Raw genomic sequence first — 12,571 nt, 5'->3', positions numbered from 1 at the left:
TCGGAGCGGCGGCGAGAGAAAGAGAGGGCGCTTCCCGCTGCCAAGGGACCTCCTCTGCCAGAGAACAGAGACCCCGCCCGGGCTTGGGCAGTATTGCACTGGGGCTTGCTCCAGCCGGGCCGGGCGCGCTCACTAGGCCGCCCAGCAGAGCTGGCTGAAAGCTCCGGGACCCGCCCGCCGCCGCCTGGTGACCACGGGCGGGCTGGGAACGCGCAGGCACTGCGGGTGCGGGAAAGCCAAGTACTGCCCCCGCACCACCAGCTCGCCAGCCACACGTGTTCCAAGGGAGGGCCTATGAGCCCCCTGGTCTAAGCCCGCGGCCGCCCAGCCTCTTCCGGGCTCGCGCCCGCCCCAAGAAAAAAGAAACCTGATGCCCCACCAGCCTCGCAGGTGCCGAGGACACGTGGAAAGGTCAGCCGGGCTCCGGCGCCCATCCTCTACCGTGTTGTGGCCCCATCTTCCGCCGACTGTGTGTGCGCGTGTCTCCCTCTATCTGTTTCACACATACACGCAGTTTTATATTATCAAAAGCAAGGTGTTTTTGACTGGGAAGGCTTGGATAAACCTAAGAGAACAAAGTTCCTCTACAAGAGGCCGAGGAGGATGAAACAACAGCAGCCACAAGTTAACCTTGTTAAGAAAGAATTTGCGGGAGAGACACACACCCCCTTTAATAACCTTATAAACCACACTGCGCTCAATTGTTTAAACAAGGTGCAACTGTTTTTTTTCTTTTTCTCTTTGCATTTTGCAAACATTTCCAGCACATGTCACGCAGTAGGATTAAGACAGTAACATTTATCTAATGAAGAAAAAAAAAAGGAAAGCGAAACACTTTTAGCAGAAGGTTGAAACACCTCTTTAAGTGCCAATTTTCCAAAGTAACCGCGGACATAACATTATGCTATACAAATAGTAATGATTGAGTGGGAGTACAACATCACCCTTCTTTGCTATCCTGTTGCTCACTCCTAGAAAACTTTAGCATGTAAAAATAAAACTAATTACTACAACGCGGTCTAATTCAGGGTTCTAGCTTTGCAGTTTAAGAAATTAAAAATCAAAAACTTTTATTCCCCCTCCCTCTTCCCAAAGGCTTGCAGGCAATTGGCCCAGCAGGTGAGATGATTCTAAACACTTTGCCCTGTTGACACAAAACAGCTTTCACTTATGTATAAAAATTGGAAAGTGAAACTGACCAGACTAGTTTTATTACCCATGCTTAGTTAACATTAGAACAAACACATGGAAACAGAAAATAGAAAAAAAAGTGTAATTTTGTTTTCTGTTGCGTTGAACTTTCTGAAAGATTTCTAAAGCGTTAGGAAGAAGGAAGAATGATTCTTATTCCCACTCCCTCGTTATCTTTAAACTTAAATTTGACCTCATGATTAAACGGTGATTCAATGGCTCTTGGAAACTGGCACCTCAGAATAAACTCGAAAACACCAAGTGTTCCAAATGACATCATCTTTCACCAAGATGGCTGCTTTCAGCAAACAGCTTAAATGCCAACAGCAACTAAACCCCCATTTCTCCCAGGTAGTTTAGCTTAGTGCTAGAGGGCTTCTGAACTCTGTCACTGTTTGTGTAGCAGGAGGGGGGAAATGCTTGGCTTTGCTCTTGAGAAACATATAGGCAATCTAAATCATTCTGTTAAAAGTGATCCAGTTTAATTTGCACTGAAACTTAGTTCTCTCACTTTTTTGGGACCTAGTACATCAGACAATCAGCTAGTTAAGTTGGAAACGGATTCTGGAAAGCTCACTTGAGGAGTGAAATGGAAGAGTAAAGCTAGGAGGGAGCAGCACCACAGGGGGAAACAGATTTAACAACATTCTTTCCACTTTATTCAGCACTGTGATCGAATCTTAAGAGTGGGGCTGGCTGCCATACCTCACAAGTTTCTATTGTTCCCTATTCCATAGTATCTTAAAGCTTCCACTTTTGGAGCTTATTGCAACAGGAACATTCCTTCCAGGCAGAGAAGGGGGCAAATTAACTCTCTCTTAGCGTCACCACAAAACTAACCGCCTTGGAAAGGCGGACTCACACTGCTTCAAGTCAGCAGAGGGGTGGAGTTTGAAGCGCCTGGTTTTCTTAAAGGGCCCACGTCATGGTAAGCTTAAGAACGTAGTGGCCTTCAATAGGATTTGGAGGAAATTTGCATTTTGACATGGTACTTGTAGGTAGTAATCGTGTTTAGAAGACTTTAGGGAGAACCCATCTTCTAAAGCTTCCCTGCTGATACAGATGGGAATAAACTGGAGAATATTTTTTCTCCGTGGTTTTTATTGTTATCGCAAAGCAGAAGCGTGTCTAATTTTCTACGTCTTGTAAAAGTGATTTCCCTTATACACAGATCATTTATCACAACACTGGTTCCGTAATAGCATTACAATGGAAACACCAGTTACAAAACCAATAATATCATTATAAAACTCCTTCTCAGCTTTCTAGGGGAAATGAATCAGAAGAACAAATAGTAGTATGTGCTGCCTGGAGGAAAGAGGGACAGATTTAGGTAATCACCTCCTTTGGAGAAATAATGAAATTTAGCTTTGTCCTAAATTTAAGCTGCAAAAACACATGAACAAAGGAAAAGAATACCTTGTAGCCTAACTGCAAGGCACAACATCAAGATTTTTCTTTGTCTAATGCCATTTTTGCAAATGACTTACTCTATGGCCTTGGAACTTTAGTGTTTTCAACAATAAAATAAAATAATAATGGCATAAATCATAGAGCAATTTTGTTAATTTTTAATATCTATAAACAAATTGTTGTACATATCCAGTTACATTAATGTCAGATCTGAGTAATTTTATTCAAATTCTAAATGGATTTAGTTGTTGCAGGACTCACCATTACAGTTTTGAAAAGAATTAGGGTGAGCCGAGTATGAGCGGGATGTCACAGAGTGTCCGAATTTGGATAGAAATATAGAAGAATGTGTCCATGTAGCGCTATCATTTCTCCTTCTTTTTTTTTTTTTTTTTTTTTTTTTTTTTTTAAGAAACTAGGTTTCTCTGTGTTGACCAGTCTCATCTTGAATTCCTGGCCTTGCACTCCTGGCCTCAAGTGATCCTCCTGCCTTGGACTCTCAAAGTGTTGGGATGACAGGCCAGAGCCACTGTGCCCAGCCTAGGGCTATCATTTCTTGAAAAGTAGTTTATAGTTTATTTATTTAATTACACCTTTAATTTAGAAGCTTTGCCTAGGTCTAGCAAGGCATTTCTGAACACTGACATTTGAGACTGGGTAATTTTTTTGTTGTAGGGAGCTGTCCTGTGCATTGTCGGATGTTTAGCAGCATCCCTAGCCTCTACCTAGTAAATTCCAGTAGTATGCCAGCCAAAAATGTCTTCAGACATTGCCAAATATCCCCTGGGCCGCAAAATTGCCTCCAGTTTGAAACCACTGGGCTACTGGTATAAAAGACAGCCCCATTTTGGAGTGGTTACACATTGATTAGATACCACTGAGTCATCAAGAGAATTTGCTTCTCATTTCATCTTCTCAGTGTCAATTAGACAAGAGATCCTGGGCCCAAACAACCATATCCACACTTTATACTATTGCTCTCTTTAGCCACTCTATTTCTTTTTTTTTTTTCTTTTTGGAAACTGAGTTTCGCTCTATCGCCCAGGCTGGAGTGCAGTGGCACAATCTCTGCTCACTGCAACCTCCGCCTCCTGGGTTCAAGCAATTCTCCTGCCTCAGCCTCCAGAGTAGTTGGGACTACAGGCGCCAGCCACCACACCTGGCTAGTTTTTTGTATTTTTAGTAGAGACCAGGTTTCACCATGTTAGCCAGGCTGGTCTTGAACTCCTGACCTCAGGTGGTCCATCCATTTCAGCCTCCCAAAGTGGGGGGATTACAGACATGAGCCACCGTGCCCGGCCCAGCCACTCTGTTTCTACAACATACATTTTCAATATTTTACACTTGTTAACATTAAACTAGCCTTGCACATGCAACATCTCAACTCGGCAAGAGATCATGACTACAAAATTAATTACATATCTCATCCCTGTGCTTCTGTTTTTATTCACTTATTATTGGTTCACAGGAATCAAATACAGATGACAGTTTAAAGAAATAAGCCATCAGCTAAAGTAAATCATTTGAGAAGTAAGAATAGCAGTCTGGGGGTAGTGGCTCACACCTGTAATCTCAGCACTTTGGGAGGCTAAGACAGGCAGATCACCTGAGGTCAGGAGTTTGAGACCAGCCTGGCCAACATGGGAAACCCCATCTCTACTAAAAATACAAAATAAGCCGGGTGTGGTGGTGCATGCCTGTAATCCCAGCTACTCAGGAGGCTGAGGCAGGACAATCGCTTGAACCCAGGAGGTAGAGGTTGCGGTGAGCTGAGATTGCGCCCCTGCACTCCAGCCTGGGCAACAAGAGTGAAACTCGATCTCAAAAAAACAAAACAAAACAAAATACATATGATTTATGGGTCTGGAGCTTTGGCAGTCAGTAATATCTAAAACTTTCCCTGACACAGAACATCTAGAATTGCTGACCAGGAAATGCTGCTTTAATCCTATTCAATACACAGCAGAGCTCAAAGAAAGTAAAGAGAAATCCCAGGCTCCAGTAGCAAAGAGGAAAATGAAACAACCCAAATGTCCACCTATAATATAAATCCTGTTGCATTTGTTCAATGGAATAATAACAGTAATGAGAATGAACAAACTGTGGCTACATGAAACAACATGAATGAGTCGTACAAACATAATTATAAGCAAAGGAAGCCAGACACAAAAGAGTATATGCCATATAATTGCATTTATATGCAGTTCAAAAATAAGCAAAGTTCATCTATGGTGTTAGATGTCTGAATAATGATTCTTGTTGGAAGAAGGGAGTGATTGGAAGAATCCTATCAGGTTTCTAGTAATGTTCTTTTTCTTTAGCTGAGTTCTTGTCGCATAGGAATGTTCCCCCATGAAAAGATGTTGAGCTCTATACTTATGATTGGTGTACCTTTCTGTATATACATTATATGTCATTAAAATGTATGTATGAAAAAAGGGGAAGAGATAACCAAAAACCAAAGATGTAAACCTGGCAGCTAAAACTTGGGCAACAGGGTTGGGCACAGTGGCTCATGCCTGTAATCTCAGCACTTTGGGAGGCCGAGGCGGGTGGATCGCCTGAGATCAGGAGTTCGAGACCAACCTGACCAATATGGCGAAACCTCGTCTCTACTAAAAATACAAAAATTAGCCAGGTGTGGTAGCATGCACCTGTAGTTCTAGCTACTTGGGAGGCTGAGGCAGGAGAATTGCTTGAACCCAGGAGGCGAAAGCTGCAGTGAGCCAAGATCGTGCCACTCCATCTTTAAAAAAAAAAAAAAGACACTTGGGTAACAGCATTGTGGGTTTTATTAAACATGGAGTTTTAGTTTAATGTCCATCAAGAGGAGAACTTGAGGCCTTGGAGACATACAAGAAAAGAAGATTTAACTAAGACATACGCGGAATGCTGGAACCATCAAAAAGCTACACCCACACCAAAAGGCTGAACTAGAGGGAAAAATCTCCATACCAACAAACAGGTAGAAAACAATGAAGCTTGTTTGCCTTAAACAGAATTCAGAGTTTTGTTTCTTTTTTAAAAAATGTCTCTTTAGAAAATTATAACCCAGACCTAAGCCTGATGAAGTTAGACAGTTCACATACATACTTCGTACTACCTACATGGTCCAGAATTTTCCAAGATGGCATCTTATTTTGAAGGTTGACCTGAAATGGAAACTCTGGGTGACAGAAATGTTCAATATCTTTTTTTTTTTTTTTTTTTTTGAGATGGAGTCTTGCTCTGTCATCAGGCTGTAGTACAGTGGCGTAATCTCAGCTCACTGCCACCTCCGCCTCCTGGGTCAAGCAATTCTCCTGCCTCAGCCTCCTGAGTAGCTGGGACTACAGGTGTGCACCACCACATCCAGCTAATTTTTGTACTTTTAGTAGAGACGGGGTTTCACCATGTTGGCCAGGATGGTCTCGATCTCTTGACCTCATGATCCGCCCACCTCGGTCTCTGAAAGTGCTGGGATTACGGGTGTGAGCCACTGCACCTGGCCAGAAATTTTCAGTATCTTGACTGTGGGGATGGTTACACAAATGGACATATTTATTAAATCTCCTCATACATAAAGAGTGAATTGCATTCTATGTAAAATATCACTGAAAAAATAAACAGACTTTAAAATAGTTGGTGCTGGAATGGTACTATACTTGGTACACCTAGCAGAGGCAAACACAGATTCACTAAGGAAGGACATAGTTTCAAAACGAAATGGGATTACAATGGAAAATTGTAAAACACACAGAAATAATCTGTTTTTGAACAAAAATTAGCAAATAGTAAATAGTAGAATTATGTCCCACAACTTCAATCAATACAAGTGTTGGATAGACCTGGATTGGGAAAATTAAATACGTTTAAAATAATTAGAGCTATAAAAGAAGGAGTAGAAAATATAGAAAAGAAAACACAGTCGAAATTAAAAACAAAACAGTCAGATTACAAACAAACCAAATAGAACACCTAGAAGTTAAAAATATAGTATATTAAAACCCACTTTGAAGCTATTTGAAAAAGCTAGCTTTATTTTGTTTCCTGCAGCAAAAAAGAAAACACACCAGAGGAATTGTGCAATGGGGATTTGCACTTGAACTGGCTATTTGTAAGCAGGAGTTAGCCAGGTGCTGCGGCTCATGCCTGTAATTCCAGCCCTTTGGGAGGCTGAGGCAGGCAGATCACGAAGCCAGGAGTTTCAGACCAGCCTGATAAACATGGTGAAACCCGTCTCTACTAAAAATACAAAAATTAGCCAGGCATGGTGGTGGCCCCTGTAATCACAGCTACTCAGGAGGCGGAGGCAGGAGAATTGCTTGAACCTTGGAGGCAGAGGTTGCAGTGAGCTGAGTTCGTGCCATTGCACTCCAGCCTGGGTGACAAGAGCGAAACTCCATCTAAAAATAAAAATAAAAAAAAAAGCAGGGGTAAGTTCTGGATCAGATGCTGTCAAGAAATGGAGGAAATTTGGTGATTTAATAACTTGATAAGTATCAGGAGTATTAAAGGAGGGCCAGAGGTATCACTGGCAAAAGAGCAGTAGTCACTTATATTAGTCAAAAGTGAGAAACTTAGTCATTTTTGTAGTTGCAAAGTGTCTTTTCTGTTTTGCTCTAACCATTGACATGAAGTATCTTTATATAGACATTTTCTATTCTGTTAGCATTGTTTTATTTGAGTTAGGAATATCATGATCTAGCTAGCAGCTGCTAGTTAGGCAGTTTTTTTTTTTTTTTTTTTTTTGAGACGGAGTCTCACGCTGTTGCCCAGGCTGGAGTGCAGTGGCGCGATCTCGGCTCACTGCAAGCTTCGCCTCCCGGGTTCCTGCCATTCTCCTGCCTCAGCCTCCTGAGTAGCTGGGACTACAGGCGCCCGCCACCGCGCCCGGCTAATTTTTTGTATTTTTGGTAGAGACGGGGTTTCACTGTGGTCTCGATCTCCTGACCTTGTGATCCGCCCGCCTCGGCCTCCCAAAGTGCTGGGATTACAGGCTTGAGCCACCGCGCCCGGCCTAGTTAGGCAGTTTTTAATTTTATCACATGATTAAAATGTTAACCCCTTGAGGGGTAAATTAATCAGCAAATTAGCTGAAGAGAGAATTAGCAAAATTGAAGTTAGATCTGAGGAAATTAGAATGTAGCACACAGACTTACAGAGATGGAAAATTAAGAGCAGATGAGAGACTCAGAGGATAAAGCAACAAGGTCCAACATGCATATAATAGGCATTCAGGAATAAGAGAACAAAGAGAACGAAAGGAGCGGCAATATTTAAAGTGATAACATCTGAGAACTTTCCAGAATTGATAGAAGATGTGAATGTTCATGTTCAAGAGGTACAATGAGAATGCAATAGAACAAATACAAATAAAACTGCATTGACAATATTTAAGCATATACTGGTAAAATCTGTACACCAAACCCCCACAACACACAATTTACCTATTTAGCAAACCTGCTCATGTACCCCCGAAACCAAAATAAAAGTTAAAAATATTTGCTGGCTGGGCATGGTGGCTCATTCCTGTAATTCCAGAATTCTGGGAGGCCAAGGTGGGCAGATCACTTGAGGTCAGGAGTTCCAGACCAGCCTGGCCAGCCTTGTCTCTGCTAAAAATTCAAAAATTAGCTGGGTGTGGTGGCAGGTGCCTGTAATCTCAGCTACTCAGGAGGCTGAGGCAGGCGAATTGCTTGAACCCAGGAGGTGGAGATTTCAGTGAGCCAAGATTGCACCACTGCTCTCCAGACTCAATGACAGAGAGAGATCCCATCTCAAAAAACAACAAAAAAAGAAAGTTTATAGAAATTACTAAAATTTATCAGGAAGCACAAACTGTAATTAAACCTATTAAAACCTACCTATTAAAACACAGAAATGATTAAACTGGAAAAAAAATATTCAGTCATGTGTTTTACAAGACTTAAAAGACACTAAAACCAAAACCTTGGAAAATTTGAAAGTAAAAGAATGAAAAATATATATTATGCAAATACCTACCAAAAAAACCCTAGAGAAGCCCTAATAAAATAAGTTCCTCAAAGAAATTTAAAAAAAAAAACACCACTGTGATATAAGAAAGGGTAGACATTTAATAATTTAAAAAATAACCAGGGAAAATATAACAATTCTAAGTTTTTAAACACCTGTTAATATAGCCTCAAATATATAATATATAAATATATAAAATTAGCAGTATTATACAAATAAGTTGACAAATCCACAATTATTGTAGGTGATCATAGCAGTTTTCCGTTGAAAAATCAAAGAAAAATTTAAAAGCATGTGGATGATTTGCACACTATTAACAAGCTTGATCTAATATACATATATAGAATTGCACCCAACACTTATAGATAAAGCGTTTTATTCAGGCACACAATATACCAAAACTGACAATGAACTTGGGCCACAAAGGAGGTCCCAGCAGAGAATCCCTCATATGTATTAGGCATGTACCCTGTGCCAAACTAAATGCTTTAGCGCTTTATATATATAATATGGAACAATACAACATTATATATAAAATTTAATCCTCACAACAACCCTACTTGGGTGGGCACTATTGTTATCCCCATTTTAAAGACGAGAAAACTCAAGCTAGAAGAAATTAAGAAAATTGCTGACGTTTATCAACCGATAAATTGGAAGATGGGGTTCAACTAGCACAATCTACAGATGTGCACCTTTTAGAAAACAATTTTAAAGATACACACAAGCACATAGTCTCAACACCCTGAATTAACAAGTTTAACCATTTAGTTGTATTTCCTAGAATCTTTTCCTTCTTTCTAAAAGATATACCACATTTGACCAAGAAGCAGCTTTTCTGCTCCTTCTGGGATCGCCGTCTGGTTTGGCCCACCTACCTCCACTCCTGCCTCCACCATGTCCATCAGGGTGACCCAGAAGTCCTACAAGATGTCCACCTCTGACCCTCGGGCCTTCAGCAGCCGGTCCTACACGAGTGGGCCCGGTGCCCCGCATCAGCTCCTTGAGCTTCTCCGGAGTGGACAGTAGCAGCTTTCTCGATGGCCGGGGCAGCAGCTATGGTGGGGCCAGCGTCATGAGAGGCATCACCACAGTCGCAGTCAACCAGAGCCTGCTGAGCCCCCTTGTCCTGGAGGTGGACCCCAACATCCAGGTGGTGAGCACCCAGGAGAAGGAGCAGATCAAGACCCTCAATAACAGGTTTGCCTCTTTCATAGACAAGGTACGGTTCCTGGAGTAGCAGAACAAGATGTTGGAGACCAAGTGGAGCCTCCTGCTGCAGCAGAAGACCGCTGGGAGCAACATGCCCAACATGTTCGAGGGCTACTTCAACAACCTTAGGCACAGCTGGAGACTCTAGGCCAGGAGAAGCTGAAGTTGGAGGGGGAGCTTGGCAACATGCAAGGGCTGGTGGAGGACTTTAAGAACAAATATGAAGATGAGATCAATAAGCGTAAAGAGATGGAAAGTGAATTTGTCCTCATCAGGAAGGATGTGGATGAAGCTAACATGAACAAGATAGATCTGGAGTCTCACCGACTGATGAGATCAACTTCCTAGGGCAGCTGTATGAAGAGGAGATCCAGGAGCTGCAGTCCCAGATCTCGGACACATCTGTAGTGCTGTCCATGGACAACAGCCGCTCCCTGGACATGGACAGCATCATCGCTGAGGTCAAGGCACAGTACGAGGAGCTCGCCAACTGCAGCGGAGCTGAGGCTGAGAGCATGTATCAGATCAAATATGAGGAGCTGCAATGTTGGCTGGGAAGCAGGGGGATGACCTGCGGCTCACAGAGACTGAGATCTCTGAGATGAACCGGAACATCAGCGGGCTCCAGGCTGAGATTGAGGGCATCAAAGGCCAGGGGGCTTCCCTGGAGGATGCCATGGCAGATGCTGAGCAGCATGGAGAGCTGGTCATCAAGGATGCCAACGCCAAGCTGTCCGAGCTGGAGGCCGCCCTGCAGCGAGCCAAGCAAGATACGGCATGGCAGCTGCGTGAGTACCAGGAGCTGATGAACATCAAGCTGGCCCTGGACATCGAGATCGCCACCTGCAGTAAGCTGCTGGAGGGCGAGGAGAGCCGGCTAGAGTCTGGGATGCAGAACATGAATATTCATAGGAAGACCACCAGCAGCTTTGCAGGTGGTCTGAGCTCGGCCTATGGGGGCTTCACAATCCCCGGCCTCAGCTACTGCCTGGGCTCCAGCTTTGGCCCTGGCGCGGGCTCTAGCTCCTTCAGCCGTGGTTGTGAAGAAGATCGAGACCCGCGATGGGAAGCTGGTGTCCGAGTCCTCTGACGTTCTGTCCAAGTGACAGCTGCGGCAGCCCCTCTCAGCTTACCCTTTCTGCGCTGCCCCAGAGCCTGGGAGGGAGGCCACTGTGCAGGGGAGCACAGGGAACCGGAGACCCACCTGAGGCTCAGCCCTAGCCCTCAGCCCACCCGCGGGGAGTTTACTGCCTGGGGACCCCGCTTGCCCATGCCTCCAGCTACAAAATAATTCAATTGCTTATTTTTATTTTTATTTTTTGGTCCAAAATAAAACCTCAGCTAGTTCTGCCAACTGTTTAAAAAAAAAAAAAAAAAAAGATGTAGCACACTTACAGTCAAGTCCCCTTTGACAGCCTCTCACAGTTTGACTCCCAATGCCTTTTCTCCATGGTGGGTATATATCCTTCAAGTTTACATTTTATATATTTTTAATAACCATTGCCACCATTAGAATTATACAATATTGCTTTGATGAGTATGGACATGTAAATGTGTACATATGTATGGTATAAATTTTAATAGTTATATGGAGAACATAGGGTGGGGCATTTTGAGTAGGAAAAAAATAGTTTATGATATAAACCAAAAACAGTAAGAAATTTAGTGAGGCTAGAACATAAGCTGTATGAGAGCAAGTGTCTAGAGACATAAATTGGGACCAGATTTAAAACACTTTTTTTTTAATACTACAGTAACAAGATTGGACTTTATCTTGTAGGAATAAGAACAGTTATTTTTTCTTTCTAAGGAAGAAAGTGGTGTATTCAGATACTTTTAAGTAAAATAGAGACGTCATAATGTCTTATCTCAAATAATGTTCCTGTACAACATAATACAATTATTATCCATAATACAATTAATAGTAATTTCCTTAATATAATAAAATATCCTTTTGATATCAAAATTTCCTCAATTATCTCCAGTATGTCTTCTGAAACTGGTTTATTCAAATCATGTTCTAATCAAATACCACACATTGCATTGCAATTGGTTCATCTCTTCAATCCCTTTTGTTTTAATAAAGCCCCCATCACTCTTTTCGTATCATTAAAATGCTGAAGACACTTACAGAACATCTCACGTCTAGATTTTCCCCAATTTTTCCTTTTGATATTGTTTTAACTCTTTCCTCTGCCCTTTGTATTTCCTACAAAACAGAATTTAGGTTTAAAGCTTGTTTTGATTCAGGTTAAATATTTTTAGCAAAAATACTTGATAGGTGATGGTGTGTTCTCCACATTGTAATACATCAGGAGGTACATGATATCTGGTTGTTGACTAAAAATGGATGCTAAGATTAATCACTGAGTTAAGCATTGCAGGTCTCACCATTGCACTGTTGTAGTTTATGTTCTTCTCCCAGCAAGTAATCTTTGGGGTGATGACTTGGCATTGGATACATTGTCATCCTGTCTCTCCGTATCACTTGACAAATGGCTCTGGCATACATTGGTGATCCTAGTTTGAATCACTAATTTCTTTTTTTTTTTTTGAGACGGAGTTTTGCTCTTGTTGTCCAAGCTGAAGTGCAATGGCTCAATCTCGGCTCACTGCAACCTCTGCCTCCTAAATTCAAGCAATTCTCCTGCCTCAGCCTCCCGAGTAGTCGGGATTACAGGCATGCACTACCACACCCAGCTAATTTTGTATTTTTAGTAGAAACGGGGTTTCTCCGTGTTGGGCAGGCTGGTCTTGAACTCCTGACCTCAGGTGATCT

General features: G+C 42.4%; 1 pseudogene; it reads left to right on the top strand.

The window, feature by feature from the left end:
- Positions 1–9,463: 9,463 nt before the first annotated feature.
- LOC701757 (keratin, type II cytoskeletal 8 pseudogene) lies at positions 9,464–10,898 on the top strand (annotated as a pseudogene).
- The last annotated feature ends 1,673 nt before the right edge of the window (positions 10,899–12,571 follow it).

Source organism: Macaca mulatta, chromosome 9 (genome assembly GCF_049350105.2).
Source record: "Macaca mulatta isolate MMU2019108-1 chromosome 9, T2T-MMU8v2.0, whole genome shotgun sequence".
Classification (NCBI taxonomy): Eukaryota; Metazoa; Chordata; class Mammalia; order Primates; family Cercopithecidae; genus Macaca; species Macaca mulatta.
Note: the sequence above shows the minus strand (reverse complement) of the source record. Positions and strands in the feature narration are given on the sequence as shown.